Source organism: Dufourea novaeangliae, unplaced genomic scaffold, assembly GCF_001272555.1.
Source record: "Dufourea novaeangliae isolate 0120121106 unplaced genomic scaffold, ASM127255v1 scaffold57, whole genome shotgun sequence".
NCBI classification, from domain to species: Eukaryota; Metazoa; Arthropoda; class Insecta; order Hymenoptera; family Halictidae; genus Dufourea; species Dufourea novaeangliae.
In genome coordinates this window covers 2455406-2464060 of record NW_015373937.1, presented here as the reverse complement: position 1 = coordinate 2464060, position 8655 = coordinate 2455406, and positions in this window count along the sequence as shown.

The following is an 8655-nucleotide window of genomic DNA, read 5'->3' as shown; positions in this document are numbered from 1 at the left end:
TACATCCTTCGAGGGGGCAAGAGAATCTGTTGTCAAGGTTTTCCTTATTTACAGTACAGCAGTTTCATAGGAAACTATCAAATTAGAGTACAACTTGTTTTCAATTTTTATTACGGCACGATTGTTGAAATGCCATGAAATTTAACTGCTATAATTGTGTGCTGTATAAATCTATAATGGTTTATTACAATAAATAAATAAAATGCACATAAAAGATTCTCAAGTTTTATGCGGTTTCGTTTAAATTTCGACGAATTCCTACGGTATGTAGAGCCATTACAGGGGAATTTTCTTATCGATCTCACGGGAAACAAGCGATTTACGTAGCCTATGCAAATCCATCGGTAGGAAGGAACGGAATCTCCGTGCTTGTATCTACATGCGGAATAATTTTCTCCGAATCGCTCGCCGTTTATTCAGCGTGTGTATTTACAGAGTCAACGACCGGACGAGGTAAAAACGGGAGAAAATGATCGGTAATGAAAAACGACGTCGTAAACGTCGCGACGGTTAAATGAAAATCGAACCACTCTCGGCGATTATTCCTTGGAAGTAGCCCGCTTGATGGAATACGTGCAAAAAAAGAAGAAGGACGATGAAAGGAGAAATTCTGAAATCTCGATGATGGAACTTTTCCGTGGCATAACAGAATTCTGAATTTCTTAAGAAAATATGATTTAGGAAATAATATTGAAATCGACGAAAAAATTCTGTCTTTTGTCAGTTTAATGCGATTTTGTATAATTCTGATATTCGTGAGATTTACATTTCAGTATTTTAACTCCTATGTATTACAGGGTGAGCCAATAGGAACTACTATCGAAAACAACTTGTTATCTATTGATTGTATCAGAAAACGTTTTAATAAATTATGTAGTATTTTAAGGGATGCATTAGATGGATACAATTTGATTTTTTTATATCTTAGTTTTTTTAAATATCAAGGCGACCTTGAGTTTTTTTTTTAGGTTATGAATACCACGTTGTTGCCAATAGAAGAACGAATTCAACGACTTATAGCATATTAAAAAAATATGCATTGACTTAAAAGGAACTCAAGGTAACCTCGATATCTAAAAAAATAACATACAAAAAAATCAAATTGTATCCATCCAATGCGTCCTTTAAAATGCTGTATATCGTTAAAACGTATTTTTATACAACTAATAGGTGACGAGTTATTTTACATAGCACTTTTTATTCACTCCCCTGTTTACGCGTCATCACTAAAATCAATAGTGATGACAGCAAGAATGATGGACATATTCGTATTACAAAAATTGTTTGAAATAATTGTTTAAATTTCTTTTTGCTTTTAATTCTTTTCCTTATAACTCAAAAATACAGATTTTTTGAATTCCTTTCATTCTTCCAAAATAACAGTGTTCAGAAGGTATCATTTTACCTGTATTTTTCATAATTTATTACGCTATTTATATCGAAAAACCATTACTTTAGGAGATATTTTAATTTAAAAATGGCAAAGTGGTACTAGTAATATGTTTTCATTCTGAAAGTTCATGTTCAAAAGAACGTCCATCGATGTAACGTGTAATTTTGAAATTAAAATATCGACTAAAGTGTTTCGATATAATAAATACTTTTTTACACGGAATAATGAGCTGCAACGATCAGCGTATTAAAAAGTATATGGTTCCATTGAAAAAACTAAAGTTCACTTTTATATCTCCTCTATATTTCCACCTACAAAAAATCTATTGCCTTCGAATTATGTCCCCCTCGAAACCATTTACCTTTCGTTCGAAACATTTTCCGGTAGTATTAATAATTTCGGAGATATTCGAGGGGATCGATTAAAATGAGACACCCTCTATATGTATACGCTAGTGGAGAAAAGTTTTGATTGCACTTTCAGTGCTGAACCATAATATTTAAGGGGATAATAAAAATTATTACCATTTCGCGAAAGCAGTCGTTACGTCGCAACTTTTGTGACATTTCCGGCGAACACTGCGAATTCCATCTTTTCCCGTGTCATTTGAATCTACGCGGGAAAATAAAAACGCCTCGAGACCCGGCAGTTACGAACGCCTTAGCGAGCAAATGCTGTCTTTGATTCGTTCCAAAAAGGAGTTACCATCTGGAAAGAGCATACGATAAATCGCTTTCCCGTTCTTCAAGCCTGTCGGGAAATGGTCCCCAAACAAAATAGTCGATGATCGTAAACTTCCGAAAAAGCTCGGGACAGCTCGATCCTACGTGGCGTCTCGTAAAAACTTCCCGTTCGTGGAAAAACGCTCGACGCGCCCTACATTTTTATTGTTCAGCCCATTGAAACTTCTCTGTCGAGCGACAGTTCCGAGAAAAGTTCTCGCGCCACGAGGAAAATTAAGTAACAAATGTTGCGGAATTTCCCTTTGAGACCTGTGTCACAAGCTAAACATAGATCGCCATTCTGTATCTGTCGATTGGTGATGCAGGTAGCATGTCTTACAAAAAAGAAATAGGATATACACTACCGGTCGAAAGTTTCGAATTACTCATTGATTTCTCCCAAAGTCAAATATCCATCTTGTACTACCCTGTCGTTAATATATCAGATGTTAATAAGAATATATTTAAAGAAATTTTAGGACGTCTTATATCCAAAATACTCTTATACAAATATGTATAAGTCATAACTTCAATTTAACCCTTCCAGATCTCGTGGTCACATTTGTGTACATGAAGTTTCTTACAATCTCACACAAAGCCTTAGGTATAGTGTGTTGTAGTCCATATTTTTCTTATGAATTAAAATTTTTCATGTTCTGAATGTTTTCAGTAGGCCTAGTGAATTCAGAATTAAATAACAAACCTTTTTATAAATAAATTAAAACACAATTTTGTTTTAACAAAACATCGTTTAAACAGTCTATCGAGTTAAAATGTGTAATCAAATATTTTTTTTCCATTCGAAAGAAATTTCATTTTTTCCATTTCCATAAATTCCATTTTTTTTCTATTCGATTCTTTTGTTCATCCAATGAGAGACCAGTGCTACAATATTAGATCCTAATGTCCAGAATATACCAGGTCGTCATTAAAACTAAGGGCGGAGTTTTCAAAGAAAGGCCAATTTCGAAAACATACCTATTTCTGTTCAAAAAATGGCAAAAATGCAAAATACAGTGTACTCTTACGATATTGCCGGTTGACCTATTGCCACGTAAGACACTTTTGTACATATACTTTCACGCACACACACACGATTTTGTGTAATCTGCCACGAAGGGGGCTCTCGATACATTGCCGTTACCGAGAATTTTACTCTCTTACAGTAATATCGTAAAAATTCACTGTATATTGTTTATTAAATTTTTGGCAAATGAAACTTCCTCAATTACATTAAAGGCGTTCACTTTTTCCGTAAAAAGTTTCTGTTTTTCTTAATTCACGCAGTGATTTCAAAATTTTGACCCCTAATGTCAGTCTGCGAGTGAATGGTTAACTAGAGTTTCTTTGGGACGTAGTGTCCCGTCAGTCTCGGAAGGGTTAAGGGGTTAATAAAAGGAAGCTTTCAAATTTAAAAGTTATGCAAAACATCATGGACCAATACGCGTGAAGAGTGTTCGGTCACGCGTGAAATAACTGTTTGTCCCGCTTAAAATATAAATTGCCGTGGACCGTTCATCATTTCACGCGATAACGGACCGTATTATGCCAAGCAATTTGTCTGGCATAACTGTTTAACACGCTGTCCGCGGAGCGATTTGCGAAGAGCGAGTTGGCCGGCGAACGGCTCGGCTGGACAATTGCCAAAAACCGTGGGGGGAACAGTTATCGCTGACAATGAGGGGCGGGGTAGTAAATGTCAACACTTCCACGAGCATAGCATTTAGGCGAGGGCTGGATGTTTCAATTTTCTATTCTCCTGGCACCCGATATCCCTTTAAAATACTTTTTCCTGCCTCGGACGTGCATCATACCGTTTCGCAATCAGTCGGCTTCGTTTCACGATTTTCACCTGGTTTCGTGTTATGAATGGGGCAATGATAAATATGCCACGAAATGTGTTCTAATTATTAATTACTGTGTTATTTAAGAATACTAAAAGAGTGATTATTAATTATTGTGTTATTTAAGAATATTAAAGGGTGATTATTAATTATTGTGTTATTTAAGAATACTAAAAGGGTCTTTACTCTTTTATACACTTATATTTATATTAATGCGATTTACTATGCGGACCATGATTCCATAAATAAGGATCTCAGGTAAGTAGGAGCGGGCTTTGTTATTGAAGAACGTCCATTCTCGCGGGACGATTGCTGCCTTATTACTATCTCAGGAGGCCAAAGTCATTTCCCGTACACGGACAAACTGGGTATCGCATAGTAATAGCCGATTAATGGAAAATCGATCCGGAATTTTACTGTACCCGCAGCGACCCGATTAAATTCGTACCTTAGAGCCAGACTAACACAGGTCCAATATTTTAATGTTACAGCGGAACAAAAAACCTTGACTTATCGAACATTTATCCTATAAAAATTGACTATGTTTGTGACTACAAAATTTTAATTTATAACAATTTTATAACGACAAAACTAAATCACGATTTTGTAACGTCAAAATATAAAGAATAACCACAAGGGATAAAGAAGTATTAATACTAGAACTACTTACCAAAGTGCTCAAAATGACTGGTTCCTAAACTTTTATAAAAATTATTTAAATATCATAACAGTGTATTTAACGGGAATTATTCGTAATTTGTATTGCAATAAGTGATAAATACAATAAGGGAAGGAGTTTGTTAATTTATCGATTTGTATATTTTCAAGAAGCTGTCTTTTTTTTATCAACGTAGTAGAAATAGAAATATAGTCATCTTAGATAGTTCTAGTGTTAATAGCCGCAAAAATTTATTTTCACGTTCGTCCATCTCCTCCAGTATTTTCCTGCTATCATGTACTACTACGAGTATATAAGGTGATTTTAAATTAATATTACTATTACATCTTATGATGTACATAGTAAAGAAAATGCTGTTTTTACTATTTTATATAAAATAAACAAGCCACTAAAGTTTTGTAAATTTATGAACGTAAATTGGTAGGAGGTATGTGGTTCTTTCTATTATATTATGGTTATCGACCGAGAACGTGTATCAGCTGAGCAGCGGCAGTTCCAGTAGCGTAACCCGTTGCGTTAGACGTGTTCCACTCATATTTTGCTAATATTTTCAACAATTAATAACTCGGAAACGAAACCTCGATCGCAACTTAGTCGTTCTTGATTTTCGGCTTAGTATGGCAGTAGAATCTACCCTGTGAAAATGTTCCACATTTTTATTAAACCCATCTATATATATAATATATTAAAACTGTGTACAATACACAATTTTCGTAGTCGTTTTTAGTGTCTTATTCAAATTTCGTTTCCTCTTCAAATTCGAGAAAGTTGTATTTGGAAAGCATATTCATCTCCATAAACGTAAATATTTAAAAAGAGTAAGAAAATCTGTCAGAAATAATATTCAAAGTTAGTTGAAAAAATGAGTGTAATTATTAAATATCGAATTAATTAATTTAATGACACATATAGCTACACTTGTTTATCTACAATAAAAATATTCATATAAAATCTGTGTAACTTTCTCTTTAGTTCTAAATAATTTTTCTGTTAATAATGATGTTTTATTCACATTTTTTGTATACTTTAAGCTTTGTTCTAAACGATACGTGACACCTCTTCCAGAAAATAACATTTCTAGGACACTTCTTTGGCCCACTTATTCACTTCTTTCCAGTTTCCAATCAGCCAAGCTGAATATTCTTTCTTCTGTTTGCCCTCTTTAACAATCGAAGCCACGTTTTAATACTATTTACCTAACCCAGATAGCAATCTAGATCGGGTCAGGATCAACTCTTGTTTGTTGTTTCCAAACTCCTTGCTTGCCTCCTTAAATAACCCTTGACATCAGAAAATTATTCAAATTCCTATCACAGTTGGTTTGTTTGGTGTATTTTATAGCTGGAGCTACATTCTGTGAATTTCTCCGAAGGTTTTCTGTATTTTCCACGAATTATTTAAATAAACAACGAAATTCGTAGATGACAGGAGACAAAAATGTGTAATTTTAATTCTTCTTGGTTGTGCAACAAATCGGTTAATTGGACTTGACAAAAATACAGACGAAGCTTTAATTTAAGATACAAATGGCGACTACTGTTAGTAATTTTCCTTTATAAACATGAAATTAAATGCACTAATTAATAAAAGCGACATTTCATGCAATGACCTAATAACTTAATAATCTGTGTCTTATTGTTGTCACAATTAGATTCGTACTAATTGAAACGTGCTGCTTTTGAAAAGTTTTTGCAACTTTCTGTACCTTTTCTACTAATATTCTTGGACAACCGGTATTTTTTCTTACGAAACTGAGAAATTGTTGTTTAATTCCAATTTCATAGACGCTAAATTTAAGTTGTTATTCTAATATTCCTTGATTAATAATTCAATAAATTCATAGTTATTCGGAGACTAATGTCGTAAGTTATCGTTTTACTTATTACTGCGTCTGCAATTACGCAAGTACTTCAACTTAAATTTCTGGACTTGATCGTAACGGTGATGAGCGAGGTTCATTTCAGCCCATTCAATAAAACAGCGATCTTAATGGGTACAACGGAGAAAAATTACCGCAGTAAAAACGTTCTCGATGATTCATAACTGGAGGATTAATTTATCCGAACTGTTTTCGTTCTGTTTCTTCTAAGATAATTAACATTCCCATATAACATCGCACGAAATATCCGAGTCAGAGTCGTGGAACACTTTATAATCCTAGAAAAATTCAAAACTGAGTAGCCCAAAGTTCAGTTCTCAGTGTCACACTATTTCTGATAGGAATCAACGGCATTACAGAAGGCATAAAAACTCCAGTCGAAGCTCATTTCCTTGCATATGACCTTACAAAAACATGCAACGTGAACAATTTAGATATTAGGTTGCACCACACGAAAGAAAATTACAGATAGGGTAAAAGACCCAATTACTAACACTTTAAGAAATGACACTGACTGTATTAATTATTATTTAGTATATTTAATTGAAGGAAAAATCTTGGAATTCTGAAGCCAATGATATTTGTTACAGCCACATATGGCCATTAGTTTATGAAATATTCGATGTTCAGTGTCGTAGAGCTTTCGAACACTGATCGAGGATTTACTGTATAAAAGAACTTTTACAGTGCATTCACAAATAGGTATCCTCCAGGAACGTTCCAACAAATAAACCACCAAACTTTCATTTTCTATACTAAAAAAATATTTTAAAACATTATGGAATATTTCAGAAACTAGATCTTTCAACAATTACCTGATTCACCTCGTGATCATTCACCTCACTACGTTGTTAGAAGCTTTAGTCCAAGAAATCATCAAGATTGTGAACCCATAAAGAATCTACTAAAACGTAAATTGTTTCTAGAAGCCACGTATCCGACGCGTAGACGCCCCAACAGTACTTACTCGTATGTTTATGGAAATGTTGGTTAGTACCCAAAGGATTAAGGAAAGGCATGAACTTTGCGGGATGCATGCCAGCACCCACGAATTATATTTCTGTTGCATGAAATTACTTTGTTTCCGCATTTAAATGAGCTCCGTGAATGACGCTCGCGTGTCACTACGATACCGAATGTCCTTTTCAGCCGGCTGACTATGACTCTCTTATACCACTGAAACAACGAGTTTCTTGCTGTGCACACCGAGCCAATTCGTTTCTATTCCAGCTTAAACGTACTTTTTCTTTCTTGACGATCCAGAACCGTGTAGATTGCATACAGGGAGTTCTAAAATAACGGTTCCATCCTATGATTCATCGTGTAGTTAAAAATAAGTTGAAAATAACGAATAGAATGAAACTTATAAATTTCATAAATGAAAGGTGTATTAACAAGTAAGCCCTGTATTTTGTCAAATTCGATACTTGTTTTCGAGGAACTCAGAAACCTACACCGTTTTAGTAACATTTGTCCTCGTTCTTCTATTTTCGCCACCATTTTGAAAGAAGAAAATGGTAGAAAGATGTTTTAAATTTAAAATTTATTTTAGCGTAAATTTAATAGAATATTTAATAAAGAACACAAACTTGTGTTCAGTTCTCATTTTTTATAATCAAAAAAAGAGTTGACAAAAAATTTGCTATAATCACGTTGAAGCTCTTTTTAAACCATGCTATACCTGATAAAAAGATTTTCGATCGGACTGCTAATAACAGAGTAAGTAATCTCTTCTGATCACGATTAGTGGTTCACCCTGTATAGTGTAGACGCGACTTTAAAACGTTTGTAGGGACCATCGGTACGTACAGATACGAACATTTGGCGTGCAAATGGTCGGCTCGGTTTATGACACGCGCGCCAGCAATGCTATTTTTGAGAAAGCTAACTAAGAACTAGAAACCTAACCCAGACTCACTTAGTATTAGAGTTAATTTACCAATTGTTAATGATAACAGTCAAATAGTTTTAGCGTTACAAGAGTTTTCAGGTAGTTATATAGAGTTACAGCATTTGTTCGAGTATAGTTTATTTAATTACACAAATTTTAACAACATATATAAACAATATGACTACTCCTGCCGCTACAATGAACTACAGCGTTAGTGGTAGTAAGCCTGCCACACTTATGGCTCATA